Source organism: Scyliorhinus torazame, chromosome 10 (genome assembly GCF_047496885.1).
Source record: "Scyliorhinus torazame isolate Kashiwa2021f chromosome 10, sScyTor2.1, whole genome shotgun sequence".
In the NCBI taxonomy this organism is placed as follows: Eukaryota; Metazoa; Chordata; class Chondrichthyes; order Carcharhiniformes; family Scyliorhinidae; genus Scyliorhinus; species Scyliorhinus torazame.
The window spans coordinates 8,851,891-8,870,943 of NC_092716.1; positions in this window are offsets into that span (position 1 = coordinate 8,851,891).

The window sequence follows — 19,053 nt, forward strand, 5'->3', positions numbered from 1 at the left end:
GGTTTCACTCCCGGGCCCCGGAGGGCAGAGAATTTACTGTTTCCCTGTCTCTCCCTCACACTCACTCCCTCTGTCTCTCCCTCACACTCACTCCCTCTGTCTCTCCCTCACACTCACTCTCTCTGTCTCTCCCTCACACTCACTCTCTGTCTCACTCTCTGTCTCTCCCTCACTCTCTCTGTATCTCCCTCACACTCACTCTCTCTGTCTCTCCCTCACACTCACTCCCTCTGTCTCTCCCTCACACTCACTCCCTCTGTCTCTCCCTCACACTCACTCCCTCTGTCTCTCCCTCACTCTCACTGTATCTCCCTCACACTCACTCCCTCTGTCTCTCCCTCACTCTCACTCCCTCTGTCTCTCCCTCTCACTCACTCTCTCTGTCTCTCCCTCACTCTCACTCTCTGTCTCACTCTCTGTCTCTCCCTCACTCTCTCTGTATCTCCCTCACACTCACTCTCTCTGTCTCTCCCTCACACTCACTCTCTGTCTCACTCTCTGTCTCTCCCTCACTCTCTCTGTATCTCCCTCACACTCACTCTCTCTGTCTCTCCCTCACACTCACTCCCTCTGTCTCTCCCTCACACTCACTCCCTCTGTCTCTCCCTCACACTCACTCCCTCTGTCTCTCCCTCACTCTCACTGTATCTCCCTCACACTCACTCCCTCTGTCTCTCCCTCACTCTCACTCCCTCTGTCTCTCCCTCTCACTCACTCTCTCTGTCTCTCCCTCACTCTCACTCTCTCTGTCTCTCCCTCACTCTCACTCTCTCTGTCTCTCCCTCTCACTCACTCTCTCTGTCTCTCCCTCACTCTCACTCTCTCTGTCTCTCCCTCTCACTCACTCTCTCTGTCTCTCCCTCACTCTCACTCCCTCTGTCTCTCCCTCTCACTCACTCCCTCTGTCTCTCCCTCACTCTCACTCCCTCTGTCTCTCCCTCACACTCACTCCCTCTGTCTCTCCCTCACTCTCACTCCCTCTGTCTCTCCCTCACACTCACTCCCTCTGTCTCTCCCTCACTCTCACTCCCTCTGTCTCTCCCTCTCACTCACTCTCTCTGTCTCTCCCTCACTCTCACTCTCTCTGTCTCTCCCTCACTCTCACTCTCTCTGTCTCTCCCTCACACTCACTCTCTCTGTCTCTCCCTCACTCTCACTCTCTCTGTCTCTCCCTCACTCTCACTCTCTCTGTCTCTCCCTCACACTCACTCTCTCTGTCTCTCCCTCACACTCACTCCCTCTGTCTCTCCCTCACTCTCACTCCCTCTGTCTCTCCCTCACACTCACTCCCTCTGTCTCCCTCACACTCACTCTCTCTGTCTCTCCCTCACTCTCTCTGTATCTCCCTCACTCTCACTCTCTCTGTCTCTCCCTCACACTCACTCTCTCTGTCTCTCCCTCACACTCACTCCCTCTGTCTCTCCCTACTCTCACTCCCTCTGTCTCTCCCTCTCACTCACTCTCTCTGTCTCTCCCTCACTCTCACTCTCTCTGTCTCTCCCTCACTCTCTCTGTCTCTCCCTCACTCTCTCTGTCTCTCCCTCTCACTCACTCTCTCTGTCTCTCCCTCACTCTCACTCTCTCTGTCTCTCCCTCTCACTCACTCTCTCTGTCTCTCCCTCACTCTCACTCCCTCTGTCTCTCCCTCTCACTCACTCCCTCTGTCTCTCCCTCACTCTCACTCCCTCTGTCTCTCCCTCACACTCACTCCCTCTGTCTCTCCCTCACTCTCACTCCCTCTGTCTCTCCCTCACACTCACTCCCTCTGTCTCTCCCTCACTCTCACTCCCTCTGTCTCTCCCTCTCACTCACTCTCTCTGTCTCTCCCTCACTCTCACTCTCTCTGTATCTCCCTCACTCTCACTCTCTCTGTCTCTCCCTCACACTCACTCTCTCTGTCTCTCCCTCACTCTCACTCTCCCTGTCTCTCCCTCACTCTCACTCTCTCTGTCTCTCCCTCACACTCACTCTCTCTGTCTCTCCCTCACACTCACTCCCTCTGTCTCTCCCTCACTCTCACTCCCTCTGTCTCTCCCTCACACTCACTCTCTCTGTCTCTCCCTCACTCTCACTCTCTCTGTCTCTCCCTCACTCTCACTCTCTCTGTCTCTCCCTCACTCTCACTCTCTCTGTCTCTCCCTCACACTCACTCTCTCTGTCTCTCCCTCACACTCACTCTCTCTCTCCCTCACACACACTCACTCTCTCTCCCTCACACTCACTCTCTCTGTCTCTCCCTCACACTCCCTCTGTCTCTCCCTCACACTCACTCTCTCTGTCTCTCCCTCACTCTCTCTGTCTCTCCCTCACTCTCTCTGTCTCCCTCACACTCACTCTCTCTGTCTCTCCCTCACACTCACTCTCTGTCTCTCCCTCACACTCACACACTCTGTCTCTCCCTCACTCTCTCTGTCTCTCCCTCACACTCACTCTCTCTGTCTCTCCCTCACACTCACTCTCTCTGTCTCTCCCTCACACTCACTCTCTCTGTCTCTCCCTCACACTCACTCCCTCTGTCTCTCCCTCACTCTCTCCCTCACTCTCACTCTCTCTGTCTCTCCCTCACACTCACTCTCTCTGTCTCTCCCTCACACTCACTCTCTGTCTCTCCCTCACACTCACTCCCTCTGTCTCTCCCTCACTCTCTCTGTCTCTCCCTCACACTCACTCTCTCTGTCTCTCCCTCACACTCACTCTCTCTCACTCTCTGTCTCTCCCTCACACTCACTCTCTCTGTCTCTCCCTCACTCTCTCTGTCTCTCCCTCACACTCACTCTCTCTCACTCTCTGTCTCTCCCTCACACTCACTCTCTCTGTCTCTCTCTCACTCTCTCTGTCTCTCCCTCACACTCACTCCCTCTGTCTCTCCCTCACTCTCTCTGTCTCTCCCTCACACTCACTCTCTCTCACTCTCTGTCTCTCCCTCACACTCACTCTCTCTGTCTCTCTCTCACTCTCTCTGTCTCTCCCTCACACTCACTCCCTCTGTCTCTCCCTCACTCTCTCTGTCTCTCCCTCACACTCACACTCTCTCTCTCTCCCTCACACTCACTCTCTGTCTCTCCCTCACACTCACTCTCTCTCCCTCACACTCACTCTCTCTGTCTCTCCCTCACACTCACTCTCTCTGTCTCTCCCTCACACTCTCTCTCTCTGTCTCTCTCTCACACTCTCTCCCTCACTCCCTCTCCCTCACACTCACTCCCTCTGTCTCTCCCTCACACTCACTCTCTCTCACTCTCTGTCTCTCCGTCACACTCACTCTCTCTGTCTCTCCCTCACACTCACACTCTCTCTCCCTCACACTCACTCTCTGTCTCTCCCTCACACTCACTCTCTCTCCCTCACACTCACTCTCTCTGTCTCTCCCTCACTCTCACTCTCTCTCCCTCACACTCACTCTCTCTGTCTCTCCCTCACTCTCACTCTCTCTCCCTCACACTCACTCTCTCTGTCTCACTCCCTCTGTCTCTCCCTCACACTCACTCTCTCTGACTCACTCTGTCTCTCCCTCACTCTCTCTCGCTCACACTCACTCTCTCTGTCTCTCCCTCACACTCACTCTCTCTGACTCACTCTTGTCTCTCCCTCACTCTCTCTCCCTCACACTCACTCTTTCGGTCTCACTCTCTGTCTCTCCATCACACTCACTCTCTGCCTCACTCTCTGTCTCTCCCTCACACTCACTCTCTGTCTCTCCCTCACACTCACTCTCTCTCCCTCAGACTCACTCTCTCTCCCTCACACTCACTCTCTGTCTCTCCCTCACACTCACTCTCTCTCCCTCACACTCACTCTCTCTCCCTCACACTCACTCTCTCAGTGTCTCCCTCACACACACTCTCTCTCCCTCACACTCTCTCTGGCTCACTCACTGTCTCTCCCTCACACTTACTCTCTCTGACTCACTCTGTCTCTCCCTCACTCTCTCTCCCTCACACTCACTCTCTCTGTCTCACTCTCTGTCTCTCACTCTCTCTGTCTCACTCCCTCTGTCTCTCCCTCACACACTCTCTCTCTGTCGCTCCCTCACTCTCACTCTCTCAGTCTCTCACTCACACTCACTCTCTCTGTCTCTCCCTCACTCCCTCTGTCTCTCCCTCACACTCACTCCCTCTGTCTCTCCCTCACTCTCTCTATCTCTCCCTCACACTCACTCTCTCTGTCTCACTCTGTCTCTCCCTCACACTCACTCGCTCTGTCTCACTCTCTGTCTCTCACTCTCTCTGTCTCACTCCCTCTGTCTCTCCCTCACACACTCTCTCTCTGTCTCTCCCTCACTCTCACTCTCTCTGTCTCTCCCTCACACTCTCTCTGTCTCTCCCTCACTCCCTCTGTCTCTCCCTCACACTCACTCCCTCTGTCTCTCCCTCACTCTCTCTATCTCTCCCTCACACTCACTCTCTCTGTCTCACTCTCTGTCTCTCCCTCACACTCACTCTCTGTCTCTCCCTCACACTCACTCACTCTGTCTCACTCTCTGTCTCTCACTCTCTCTGTCTCTCTCCCTCTGTCTCTCCCTCACACTCTCTCTCTCTGTCTCTCCCTCACTCTCTCTGTCTCTCCCTCACACTCACTCTCTCTGTCTCTTCCTCACTGCCTCTGTCTCTCCCTCATACTCACTCTCACTCTCTCTCTCTCTCACACTCACTCTCTCTGTCCCTCCCTCACACTCACTCCCTCTGTCTCTCCCTCACACTAACTCTCACTCTCTCTCCCTCACACTCACGCTCTCTGTCTATCCCTCACACTCACACACTCTCTCTCTCCCTCACACACACTCTGTCTGTCTCTCCCTCACTCTTTCTCCCTCACACTCTCTCTGTCTCTCCCTCACACTCACTCTCTCTGACTCACTCTTGTCTCTCCCTCACTCTCTCTCCCTCACACTCACTCTCTCGGTCTCACTCTCTGTCTCTCCATCACACACAGTCTCTGCCTCACTCTCTGTCTCTCCCTCACACTCACTCTCTGTCTCTCCCTCACACTCACTCTCTCTGTCTCTCCCTCACTCTCTCTCCCTCACACTCTCTCTCCCTCACTCATTCTCTCTCCCTCACACTCACTCTCTCTCCCTCACACTCACTCTCTCTCACACTCACTCTCTCTCCCTCACACTCCCTCTGTCCCTCACTCACTCACTCTCTCTCCCTCTGTCTCTCCCTCACACTCACTCTCTCTGTCTCTCCCTCACTCTCTCTCCCTCACACTCACTCTCTCTGTCTCTCCCTCACTCTCTCTGTCTCTCCCTCACTCTCTCTGTCTCTCCCTCACACTCACTCTCTCTGTCCCTCCCTCACTCTCTCTGTCTCTCCCTCACACTCACTCTCTCTCCCTCTCCCTCACACTCACTCCCTCTGTCTCTCCCTCACACTCACTCTCACTCACACTCACTCTCTGTCTCTCCCTCACACTCACTCTCACTCTCTCTCTCTCACACTCACTCTCTCTGTCCCTCCCTCACACTCACTCCCTCTGTCTCTCCCTCACACTCACTCTCTCTCCCTCACTCACGCTCCCTGTCTATCCCTCACACTCACACACTCTCTCTCTCCCTCACACTCACACACTCTCTCTATCCCTCACACTCTCTCTCCCTAACACTCACTCTCTCTGTGTCTCCCTCACACACACTCTCTCTCTCCCTCACACACACTCTTTCTGTCTCTCCCTCACTCTTTCTCCCTCACACTCTCTCTGTCTCTCCCTCACACTCACTCTCTCTGACTCACTCTGTCTCTCCCTCACTCTCTCTCCCTCACACGCACTCTCTCTCTCTCACTCTCTGTCTCTCCCTCACACTCACTCTCTGTCTCTCCCTCACACTCACTCTCTCTGTCTTTCCCTCACACAAACTCTCTCTGTCTCACTCTGTCTCTCCCTCACACTCACTCGCTCTGTCTCACTCTCTGTCTCTCACTCTCTCTGTCTCACTCCCTCTGTCTCTCCCTCACACTCTCTCTCTCCCTCACTCTCACTCTCTCTGTCTCTCCCTCACACTCACTCCCTCTGTCTCTCCCTCACTCTCACTCCCTCTGTCTCTCCCTCACACTCACTCTCTCTGTCTCTCCCTCACTCTCACTCTCTCTGTATCTCCCTCACTCTCACTCTCTCTGTCTCTCCCTCACACTCACTCTCTCTGTCTCTCCCTCACACTCACTCTCTCTCTCCCTCACACACACTCACTCTCTCTCCCTCACACTCACTCTCTCTGTCTCTCCCTCACACTCCCTCTGTCTCTCCCTCACACTCACTCTCTCTGTCTCTCCCTCACTCTCTCTGTCTCTCCCTCACTCTCTCTGTCTCCCTCACACTCACTCTCTCTGTCTCTCCCTCACACTCACTCTCTGTCTCTCCCTCACACTCACACACTCTGTCTCTCCCTCACTCTCTCTGTCTCTCCCTCACACTCACTCTCTCTGTCTCTCCCTCACACTCACTCTCTCTGTCTCTCCCTCACACTCACTCTCTCTGTCTCTCCCTCACACTCACTCCCTCTGTCTCTCCCTCACTCTCTCCCTCACTCTCACTCTCTCTGTCTCTCCCTCACACTCACTCTCTCTGTCTCTCCCTCACACTCACTCTCTGTCTCTCCCTCACACTCACTCCCTCTGTCTCTCCCTCACTCTCTCTGTCTCTCCCTCACACTCACTCTCTCTGTCTCTCCCTCACACTCACTCTCTCTCACTCTCAGTCTCTCCCTCACACTCACTCTCTCTGTCTCTCTCTCACTCTCTCTGTCTCTCCCTCACACTCACTCCCTCTGTCTCTCCCTCACTCTCTCTGTCTCTCCCTCACACTCACTCTCTCTCACTCTCTGTCTCTCCCTCACACTCACTCTCTCTGTCTCTCTCTCACTCTCTCTGTCTCTCCCTCACACTCACTCCCTCTGTCTCTCCCTCACTCTCTCTGTCTCTCCCTCACACTCTCTCTCTCTCCCTCACACTCACTCTCTGTCTCTCCCTCACACTCACTCTCTCTCCCTCACACTCACTCTCTCTGTCTCTCCCTCACTCTCACTCTCTCTCCCTCACACTCACTCTCTCTGTCTCTCCCTCACACTCACTCTCTCTGTCTCTCCCTCACACTCTCTCTCTCTGTCTCTCCCTCACACTCTCTCCCTCACTCCCTCTCCCTCACACTCACTCCCTCTGTCTCTCCCTCACACTCACTCTCTCTCACTCTCTGTCTCTCCGTCACACTCACTCTCTCTGTCTCTCCCTCACACTCACACTCTCTCTCCCTCACACTCACTCTCTGTCTCTCCCTCACACTCACTCTCTCTCCCTCACACTCACTCTCTCTGTCTCTCCCTCACTCTCACTCTCTCTCCCTCACACTCACTCTCTCTGTCTCTCCCTCACTCTCACTCTCTCTCCCTCACACTCACTCTCTCTGTCTCACTCCCTCTGTCTCTCCCTCACACTCACTCTCTCTGACTCACTCTGTCTCTCCCTCACTCTCTCTCGCTCACACTCACTCTCTCTGTCTCTCCCTCACACTCACTCTCTCTGACTCACTCTTGTCTCTCCCTCACTCTCTCTCCCTCACACTCACTCTTTCGGTCTCACTCTCTGTCTCTCCATCACACTCACTCTCTGCCTCACTCTCTGTCTCTCCCTCACACTCACTCTCTGTCTCTCCCTCACACTCACTCTCTCTCCCTCACACTCACTCTCTCTCCCTCACACTCACTCTCTGTCTCTCCCTCACACTCACTCTCTCTCCCTCACACTCACTCTCTCTCCCTCACACTCACTCTCTCAGTGTCTCCCTCACACACACTCTCTCTCCCTCACACTCTCTCTGTCTCACTCACTGTCTCTCCCTCACACTTACTCTCTCTGACTCACTCTGTCTCTCCCTCACTCTCTCTCCCTCACACTCACTCTCTCTGTCTCACTCTCTGTCTCTCACTCTCTCTGTCTCACTCCCTCTGTCTCTCCCTCACACACTCTCTCTCTGTCGCTCCCTCACTCTCACTCTCTCAGTCTCTCACTCACACTCACTCTCTCTGTCTCTCCCTCACTCCCTCTGTCTCTCCCTCACACTCACTCCCTCTGTCTCTCCCTCACTCTCTCTATCTCTCCCTCACACTCACTCTCTCTGTCTCACTCTGTCTCTCCCTCACACTCACTCGCTCTGTCTCACTCTCTGTCTCTCACTCTCTCTGTCTCACTCCCTCTGTCTCTCCCTCACACACTCTCTCTCTGTCTCTCCCTCACTCTCACTCTCTCTGTCTCTCCCTCACATTCACTCTCTCTGTCTCTCCCTCACTCCCTCTGTCTCTCCCTCACACTCACTCCCTCTGTCTCTCCCTCACTCTCTCTATCTCTCCCTCACACTCACTCTCTCTGTCTCACTCTCTGTCTCTCCCTCACACTCACTCTCTGTCTCTCCCTCACACTCACTCTCTCTGTCTTTCCCTCACACAAACTCTCTGTCTCACTCTGTCTCTCCCTCACACTCACTCACTCTGTCTCACTCTCTGTCTCTCACTCTCTCTGTCTCTCTCCCTCTGTCTCTCCCTCACACTCTCTCTCTCTGTCTCTCCCTCACTCTCTCTGTCTCTCCCTCACACTCACTCTCACTCTCTCTCTCTCTCACACTCACTCTCTCTGTCCCTCCCTCACACTCACTCCCTCTGTCTCTCCCTCACACTAACTCTCACTCTCTCTCCCTCACACTCACGCTCTCTGTCTATCCCTCACACTCACACACTCTCTCTCTCCCTCACACTCACACACTCTCTCTCTCCCTCACACTCACACACTCTCTCTCTCCCTCACACTCTCTCTCCCTAACACTCACTCTCTCTGTGTCTCCCTCACACTCACACACACTCTCTCTCTCCCTCACACACACTCTGTCTGTCTCTCCCTCACTCTTTCTCCCTCACACTCTCTCTGTCTCTCCCTCACACTCACTCTCTCTGACTCACTCTTGTCTCTCCCTCACTCTCTCTCCCTCACACTCACTCTCTCGGTCTCACTCTCTGTCTCTCCATCACACTCAGTCTCTGCCTCACTCTCTGTCTCTCCCTCACACTCACTCTCTGTCTCTCCCTCACACTCACTCTCTCTGTCTCTCCCTCACTCTCTCTCCCTCACACTCTCTCTCCCTCACTCATTCTCTCTCCCTCACACTCACTCTCTCTCCCTCACACTCACTCTCTCTCACACTCACTCTCTCTCCCTCACACTCCCTCTGTCCCTCACTCACTCACTCTCTCTCCCTCTGTCTCTCCCTCACACTCACTCTCTCTGTCTCTCCCTCACTCTCTCTCCCTCACACTCACTCTCTCTGTCTCTCCCTCACTCTCTCTGTCTCTCCCTCACTCTCTCTGTCTCTCCCTCACACTCACTCTCTCTGTCCCCCCCTCACTCTCTCTGTCTCTCCCTCACACTCACTCTCTCTCCCTCTCCCTCACACTCACTCCCTCTGTCTCTCCCTCACACTCACTCTCACTCACACTCACTCTCTGTCTCTCCCTCACACTCACTCCCTCTGTCTCTCCCTCACACCCACTCTCTCTCCCTCACTCACGCTCCCTGTCTATCCCTCACACTCACACACTCTCTCTCTCCCTCACACTCACACACTCTCTCTATCCCTCACACTCACACTCTCTCTCCCTAACACTCACTCTCTCTGTGTCTCCCTCACACACACTCTCTCTCTCCCTCACACACACTCTTTCTGTCTCTCCCTCACTCTTTCTCCCTCACACTCTCTCTGTCTCTCCCTCACGCTCACTCTCTCTGACTCACTCTGTCTCTCCCTCACTCTCTCTCCCTCACACGCACTCTCTCTGTCTCACTCTCTGTCTCTCCCTCACACTCACTCTCTGTCTCTCCCTCACACTCACTCTCTCTGTCTTTCCCTCACACAAACTCTCTCTGTCTCACTCTGTCTCTCCCTCACACTCACTCGCTCTGTCTCACTCTCTGTCTCTCACTCTCTCTGTCTCACTCCCTCTGTCTCTCCCTCACACTCTCTCTCTCCCTCACTCTCACTCTCTCTGTCTCTCCCTCACACTCACTCTCTCTGTCTCTCCCTCACTCCCTCTGTCTCTCCCTCACACTCACTCCCTCTGTCTCTCCCTCACTCTCTCTGTCTCTCCCTCACTCTCACTCCCTCTGTCTCTCCCTCACTCTCACTCTCTCTGTCTCTCCCTCACACTCACTCTCTCTGTCTCACTCTCACTCTCTCTGTCTCTCCCTCACACTCACTCTCTCTGTCTCACTCTCACTCTCTCTGTCTCTCCCTCACACTCACTCTCTCTGTCTCTCCCTCACTCCCTCTGCCTCTCCCTCACACTCACTCCCTCTGTCTCTCCCTCACTCTCTCTGTCTCTCCCTCACTCTCACTCCCTCTGTCACTCCCTCACTCCCACTCTCTCTGTCTCTCCCTCACTCTCACTCTCTCTGTCTCTCCCTCACACTCACTCTCTCTGTCTCTCCCTCACACTCACTCTCACTCTCTCTCCCTCACTCTCACACTCACTCTCTCTGTCTCTCCCTCACTCTCACTCTTTCTGTCTCTACCTCACTCTCACTCTCTCTGTCTCTCCCTCACACTCTCTCTTTGTCTCTCCCTCACTCTCACTCTCGCTGTCTCTCCCTCACACTCACTTTCTCCCTCACACACACACTCTCTGTCTCTCCCTCCCTCACATTCATTCTCTCTGTCTCTCCCTCCCTCTCTCTCCCTCTGTCTCTCCCTCACACTCACTCTCTCTGTCTCCCCCTCACTCTCTCTCCCTCTGTCTCTCCCTCACACTCTCTCTCTCTCCCTCACACTCACTCTCTCTGTGTCTCCCTCACACTCACACACACACTCTCTCCCTCACACACTGTCTGTCTCTCCCTCACTCTTTCTCCCTCACACTCTCTCTGTGTCACACTCTGTCTCTCCCTCACACTCACTCTCTCTGACTCACTCTGTCTCTCCCTCACTCTCTCTCGCTCACACTCACTCTCTCTGTCTCACTCTCTGTCTCTCCCTCACACTCACTCTCTCTGTCTCACTCTCTGTCTCTCCCTCACTCTCACTCTCTGTCTCTCCCTCACACTCACTCTCTCTGTCTTTCCCTCACACACACTCTCTCTGTCTCACTCTGTCTCTCCCTCACACTCACTCACTCTGTCTCACTCTCTGTCTCTCACTCTCTCTGTCTCACTCCCTCTGTCTCTCCCTCACACTCACTCTCTCTGTCTCTCCCTCACTCTCACTCTCTCTGTCTCTCCCTCACACTCACTCTATCTGTCTCCCCCTCACTCCCTCTGTCTCTCCCTCACACTCACTCCCTCTGTCTCTCCCTCACTCTCTCTGTCTCTCCCTCACTCTCACTCCCTCTGTCTCTCCCTCACTCTCACTCTCTCTGTCTCTCCCTCACACTCACTCTCTCTGTCTCACTCTCTCTGTCTCTCCCTCACACTCACTCTCTCTCCCTCTCCCTCACACTCACTCTCTCTGTCTCTCCCTCACACTCACTCTGTCTCTCCCTCACACTCACTCTCTGTCTCACCCTCTCACTCTCACTCTCTCTCCCTCACTCACTCTCTCTGTCTCTCCCTCACACTCACTCTCTCTGTCCCTCCCTCACTCTCTCTGTCTCTCCCTCACACTCACTCTCTCTCCCTCTCCCTCACACTCACTCCCTCACACTCACTCTCTCTCTCTCACACTCACTCTCTCTGTCCCTCCCTCACACTCACTCCCTCTGTCTCTCCCTCACACTCACTCTCACTCTCTCTCCCTCACACTCACGCTCTCTGTCTCTCCCTCACACTCACACACTCTCTCTCTCCCTCACACTCACACACTCTCTCTCACCCTCACACTCTCTCTCCCTAACACTCACTCTCTCTGTGTCTCCCTCACACTCACACACAATCTCTCTCTCCCTCACACACACTCTGTCTGTCTCTCCCTCACTCTTTCTCCCTCACACTCTCTCTGTCTCTCCCTCACACTCACTCTCTCTGACTCACTCTTGTCTCTCCCTCACTCTCTCTCCCTCACACTCACTCTCTCGGTCTCACTCTCTGTCTCTCCATCACACTCACTCTCTGCCTCACTCTCTGTCTCTCCCTCACACTCACTCTCTGTCTCTCCCTCACACTCACTCTCTCTCCCTCACACTCACTCTCTCTCCCTCACACTCACTCTCTGTCTCTCCCTCACACTCACTCTCCCTCACACTCCCTCTCTGTCTCTCCCTCACACTCACTCTCTCTCCCTCACACTCACTCTCTCTCCCTCACACTCACTCTCTCTCCCTCACACTCACTCTCTCTCCCTCACACTCACTCTCTCAGTGTCTCCCTCACACACACTCTCTCTCCCTCACACACACTCTGTCTGTCTCTCCCTCACTCTTTCTCCCTCACACTCTCTCTGTCTCACTCACTGTCTCTCCCTCACACTTACTCCCTCTGACTCACTCTGTCTCTCCCTCACTCTCTCTCCCTCACACTCACTCTCTCTGTCTCACTCTCTGTCTCTCCCTCACACTCACTCTCTCTCACTCTCTGTCTCTCCCTCACACTCACTCTCTCTGTCTCTCTCTCTCACTCTCTCTGTCTCTCCCTCACACTCACTCCCTCTGTCTCTCCCTCACTCTCTCTGTCTCTCCCTCACACTCACTCTCTCTCACTCTCTGTCTCTCCCTCACACTCACTCTCTCTGTCTCTCTCTCACTCTCTCTGTCTCTCCCTCACACTCACTCCCTCTGTCTCTCCCTCACTCTCTCTGTCTCTCCCTCACACTCACACTCTCTCTCTCTCCCTCACACTCACTCTCTGTCTCTCCCTCACTCTCTCTCGCTCACACTCACTCTCTCTGTCTCACTCTCTGTCTCTCCCTCACACTCACTCTCTCTGTCTCACTCTCTGTCTCTCCCTCACTCTCACGCTCTGTCTCTCCCTCACACTCACTCTCTCTGTCTTTCCCTCACACACACTCTCTCTGTCTCACTCTGTCTCTCCCTCACACTCACTCACTCTGTCTCACTCTCTGTCTCTCACTCTCTCTGTCTCACTCCCTCTGTCTCTCCCTCACACTCACTCTCTCTGTCTCTCCCTCACTCTCACTCTCTCTGTCTCTCCCTCACACTCACTCTATCTGTCTCCCCCTCACTCCCTCTGTCTCTCCCTCACACTCACTCCCTCTGTCTCTCCCTCACTCTCTCTGTCTCTCCCTCACTCTCACTCCCTCTGTCTCTCCCTCACTCTCACTCTCTCTGTCTCTCCCTCACACTCACTCTCTCTGTCTCACTCTCTCTGTCTCTCCCTCACACTCACTCTCTCTCCCTCTCCCTCACACTCACTCTCTCTGTCTCTCCCTCACACTCACTCTGTCTCTCCCTCACACTCACTCTCTGTCTCACCCTCTCACTCTCACTCTCTCTCCCTCACTCACTCTCTCTGTCTCTCCCTCACACTCACTCTCTCTGTCCCTCCCTCCCTCTCTCTGTCTCTCCCTCACACTCACTCTCTCTCCCTCTCCCTCACACTCACTCCCTCACACTCACTCTCTCTCTCTCACACTCACTCTCTCTGTCCCTCCCTCACACTCACTCCCTCTGTCTCTCCCTCACACTCACTCTCACTCTCTCTCCCTCACACTCACGCTCTCTGTCTCTCCCTCACACTCACACACTCTCTCTCTCCCTCACACTCACACACTCTCTCTCTCCCTCACACTCTCTCTCCCTAACACTCACTCTCTGTGTGTCTCCCTCACACTCACACACACTCTCTCTCTCCCTCACACACACTCTGTCTGTCTCTCCCTCACTCTTTCTCCCTCACACTCTCTCTGCCTCTCCCTCACACTCACTCTCTCTGACTCACTCTTGTCTCTCCCTCACTCTCTCTCCCTCACACTCACTCTCTCGGTCTCACTCTCTGTCTCTCCATCACACTCACTCTCTGCCTCACTCTCTGTCTCTCCCTCACACTCACTCTCTGTCTCTCCCTCACACTCACTCTCTCTCCCTCACACTCACTCTCTCTCCCTCACACTCACTCTCTGTCTCTCCCTCACACTCTCTCTCCCTAACACTCACTCTCTCAGTGTCTCCCTCACACACACTCTCTCTCCCTCACACTCTCTCTGTCTCACTCACTGTCTCTCCCTCACACTTACTCTCTCTGACTCACTCTGTCTCTCCCTCACTCTCTCTCCCTCACACTCACTCTCTCTGTCTCACTCTCTGTCTCTCACTCTCTCTGTCTCACTCCCTCTGTCTCTCCCTCACACACTCTCTCTCTGTCTCTCCCTCACTCTCACTCTCTCAGTCTCTCACTCACACTCACTCTCTCTGTCTCTCCCTCACTCCCTCTGTCTCTCCCTCACACTCACTCCCTCTGTCTCTCCCTCACTCTCTCTATCTCACACTCACTCTCTCTGTCTCACTCTGTCTCTCCCTCACACTCACTCGCTCTGTCTCACTCTCTGTCTCTCACTCTCTCTGTCTCACTCCCTCTGTCTCTCCCTCACACACTCTCTCTCTGTCTCTCCCTCACTCTCACTCTCTCTGTCTCTCCCTCACACTCACTCTCTCTGTCTCTCCCTCACTCCCTCTGTCTCTCCCTCACACTCACTCCCTCTGTCTCTCCCTCACTCGCTCTATCTCTCCCTCACACTCACTCTCTCTGTCTCACTCTCTGTCTCTCCCTCACACTCACTCTCTGTCTCTCCCTCACACTCACTCTCTCTGTCTTTCCCTCACACAAACTCTCTGTCTCACTCTGTCTCTCCCTCACACTCACTCACTCTGTCTCACTCTCTGTCTCTCACTCTCTCTGTCTCTCTCCCTCTGTCTCTCTCCCTCTGTCTCTCCCTCACACTCTCTCTCTCTGTCTCTCCCTCACTCTCTCTGTCTCTCCCTCACACTCACTCTCTCTGTCTCTCCCTCACTCCCTCTGTCTCTCCCTCACACTCACTCTCACTCTCTCTCTCTCTCTCACACTCACTCTCTCTGTCCCTCCCTCACACTCACTCCCTCTGTCTCTCCCTCACACTAACTCTCACTCTCTCTCCCTCACACTCACGCTCTCTGTCTATCCCTCACACTCACACACTCTCTCTCTCCCTCACACTCACACACTCTCTCTCTCCCTCACACTCTCTCTCCCTAACACTCACTCTCTCTGTGTCTCCCTCACACTCACACACACTCTCTCTCTCCCTCACACACACTCTGTCTGTCTCTCCCTCACTCTTTCTCCCTCACACTCTCTCTGTCTCTCCCTCACACTCACTCTCTCTGACTCACTCTTGTCTCTCCCTCACTCTCTCTCCCTCACACTCACTCTCTCGGTCTCACTCTCTGTCTCTCCATCACACTCAGTCTCTGCCTCACTCTCTGTCTCTCCCTCACACTCACTCTCTGTCTCTCCCTCACACTCACTCTCTCTGTCTCTCCCTCACTCTCTCTCCCTCACACTCTCTCTCCCTCACTCATTCTCTCTCCCTCACACTCACTCTCTCTCCCTCACACTCACTCTCTCTCACACTCTCTCTCTCTCCCTCACACTCCCTCTGTCCCTCACTCACTCACTCTCTCTCCCTCTGTCTCTCCCTCACACTCACTCTCTCTGTCTCTCCCTCACTCTCTCTCCCTCACACTCACTCTCTCTGTCTCTCCCTCACTCTCTCTGTCTCTCCCTCACTCTCTCTGTCTCTCCCTCACTCTCTCTGTCTCTCCCTCACACTCACTCTCTCTGTCCCTCCCTCACTCTCTCTGTCTCTCCCTCACACTCACTCTCTCTCCCTCTCCCTCACACTCACTCCCTCTGTCTCTCCCTCACACTCACTCTCACTCACACTCACTCTCTGTCTCTCCCTCACACTCACTCTCACTCTCTCTCTCTCACACTCACTCTCTCTGTCCCTCCCTCACACTCACTCCCTCTGTCTCTCCCTCACACTCACTCTCTCTCCCTCACTCACGCTCCCTGTCTATCCCTCACACTCACACACTCTCTCTCTCCCTCACACTCACACACTCTCTCTATCCCTCACACTCACACTCTCTCTCCCTAACACTCACTCTCTCTGTGTCTCCCTCACACACACTCTCTCTCTCCCTCACACACACTCTTTCTGTCTCTCCCTCACTCTTTCTCCCTCACACTCTCTCTGTCTCTCCCTCACACTCACTCTCTCTGACTCACTCTGTCTCTCCCTCACTCTCTCTCCCTCACACGCACTCTCTCTGTCTCACTCTCTGTCTCTCCCTCACACTCACTCTCTGTCTCTCCCTCACACTCACTCTCTCTGTCTTTCCCTCACACAAACTCTCTCTGTCTCACTCTGTCTCTCCCTCACACTCACTCGCTCTGTCTCACTCTCTGTCTCTCACTCTCTCTGTCTCACTCCCTCTGTCTCTCCCTCACACTCTCTCTCTCTGTCTCTCCCTCACTCTCACTCTCTCTGTCTCTCCCTCACACTCACTCTCTCTGTCTCTCCCTCACACTCACTCTCACTCTCTCTCCCTCACTCTCTCTGTCTCTCCCTCACTCTCACTCCCTCTGTCTCTCCCTCACTCTCACTCTCTCTGTCTCTCCCTCACACTCACTCTCTCTGTCTCACTCTCACTCTCTCTGTCTCTCCCTCACACTCACTCTCTCTGTCTCACTCTCACTCTCTCTGTCTCTCCCTCACACTCACTCTCTCTGTCTCTCCCTCACTCCCTCTGCCTCTCCCTCACACTCACTCCCTCTGTCTCTCCCTCACTCTCTCTGTCTCTCCCTCACTCTCACTCCCTCTGTCACTCCCTCACTCCCACTCTCTCTGTCTCTCCCTCACTCTCACTCTCTCTGTCTCTCCCTCACACTCACTCTCTCTGTCTCTCCCTCACACTCACTCTCACTCTCTCTCCCTCACTCTCACACTCACTCTCTCTGTCTCTCCCTCACTCTCACTCTTTCTGTCTCTACCTCACTCTCACTCTCTCTGTCTCTCCCTCACACTCTCTCTTTGTCTCTCCCTCACTCTCACTCTCGCTGTCTCTCCCTCACACTCACTTTCTCCCTCACACACACTCTCTCTGTCTCTCCCTCCCTCACATTCATTCTCTCTGTCTCTCCCTCTCTCTCCCTCTGTCTCTCCCTCACACTCACTGTCTCTGTCTCCCCCTCACTCTCTCTCCCTCTGTCTCTCCCTCACACTCACTCCCTCTGTCTCTCCCTCACTCTCTCTATCTCTCCCTCACACTCACTCTCTCTGTCTCACTCTCTGTCTCTCCCTCACACTCACTCTCTGTCTCTCCCTCACACTCACTCTCTCTGTCTTTCCCTCACACAAACTCTCTGTCTCACTCTGTCTCTCCCTCACACTCACTCACTCTGTCTCACTCTCTGTCTCTCACTCTCTCTGTCTCTCTCCCTCTGTCTCTCCCTCACACTCTCTCTCTCTGTCTCTCCCTCACTCTCTCTGTCTCTCCCTCACACTCACTCTCACTCTCTCTCTCTCTCACACTCACTCTCTCTGTCCCTCCCTCACACTCACTCCCTCTGTCTCTCCCTCACACTAACTCTCACTCTCTCTCCCTCACACTCACGCTCTCTGTCTATCCCTCACACTCACACACTCTCTCTCTCCCTCACACTCACACACTCTCTCTCTCCCTCACACTCACACACTCTCTCTCTCCCTCACACTCTCTCTCCCTAACACTCACTCTCTCTGTGTCTCCCTCACACTCACACACACTCTCTCTCTCCCTCACACACACTCTGTCTGTCTCTCCCTCACTCTTTCTCCCTCACACTCTCTCTGTCTCTCCCTCACACTCACTCTCTCTGACTCACTCTTGTCTCTCCCTCACTCTCTCTCCCTCACACTCACTCTCTCGGTCTCACTCTCTGTCTCTCCATCACACTCAGTCTCTGCCTCACTCTCTGTCTCTCCCTCACACTCACTCTCTGTCTCTCCCTCACACTCACTCTCTCTGTCTCTCCCTCACTCTCTCTCCCTCACACTCTCTCTCCCTCACTCATTCTCTCTCCCTCACACTCACTCTCTCTCCCTCACACTCACTCTCTCTCACACTCACTCTCTCTCCCTCACACTCCCTCTGTCCCTCACTCACTCACTCTCTCTCCCTCTGTCTCTCCCTCACACTCACTCTCTCTGTCTCTCCCTCACTCTCTCTCCCTCACACTCACTCTCTCTGTCTCTCCCTCACTCTCTCTGTCTCTCCCTCACTCTCTCTGTCTCTCCCTCACACTCACTCTCTCTGTCCCCCCCTCACTCTCTCTGTCTCTCCCTCACACTCACTCTCTCTCCCTCTCCCTCACACTCACTCCCTCTGTCTCTCCCTCACACTCACTCTCACTCACACTCACTCTCTGTCTCTCCCTCACACTCACTCCCTCTGTCTCTCCCTCACACCCACTCTCTCTCCCTCACTCACGCTCCCTGTCTATCCCTCACACTCACACACTCTCTCTCTCCCTCACACTCACACACTCTCTCTATCCCTCACACTCACACTCTCTCTCCCTAACACTCACTCTCTCTGTGTCTCCCTCACACACACTCTCTCTCTCCCTCACACACACTCTTTCTGTCTCTCCCTCACTCTTTCTCCCTCACACTCTCTCTGTCTCTCCCTCACGCTCACTCTCTCTGACTCACTCTGTCTCTCCCTCACTCTCTCTCCCTCACACGCACTCTCTCTGTCTCACTCTCTGTCTCTCCCTCACACTCACTCTCTGTCTCTCCCTCACACTCACTCTCTCTGTCTTTCCCTCACACAAACTCTCTCTGTCTCACTCTGTCTCTCCCTCACACTCACTCGCTCTGTCTCACTCTCTGTCTCTCACTCTCTCTGTCTCACTCCCTCTGTCTCTCCCTCACACTCTCTCTCTCCCTCACTCTCACTCTCTCTGTCTCTCCCTCACACTCACTCTCTCTGTCTCTCCCTCACTCCCTCTGTCTCTCCCTCACACTCACTCCCTCTGTCTCTCCCTCACTCTCTCTGTCTCTCCCTCACTCTCACTCCCTCTGTCTCTCCCTCACTCTCACTCTCTCTGT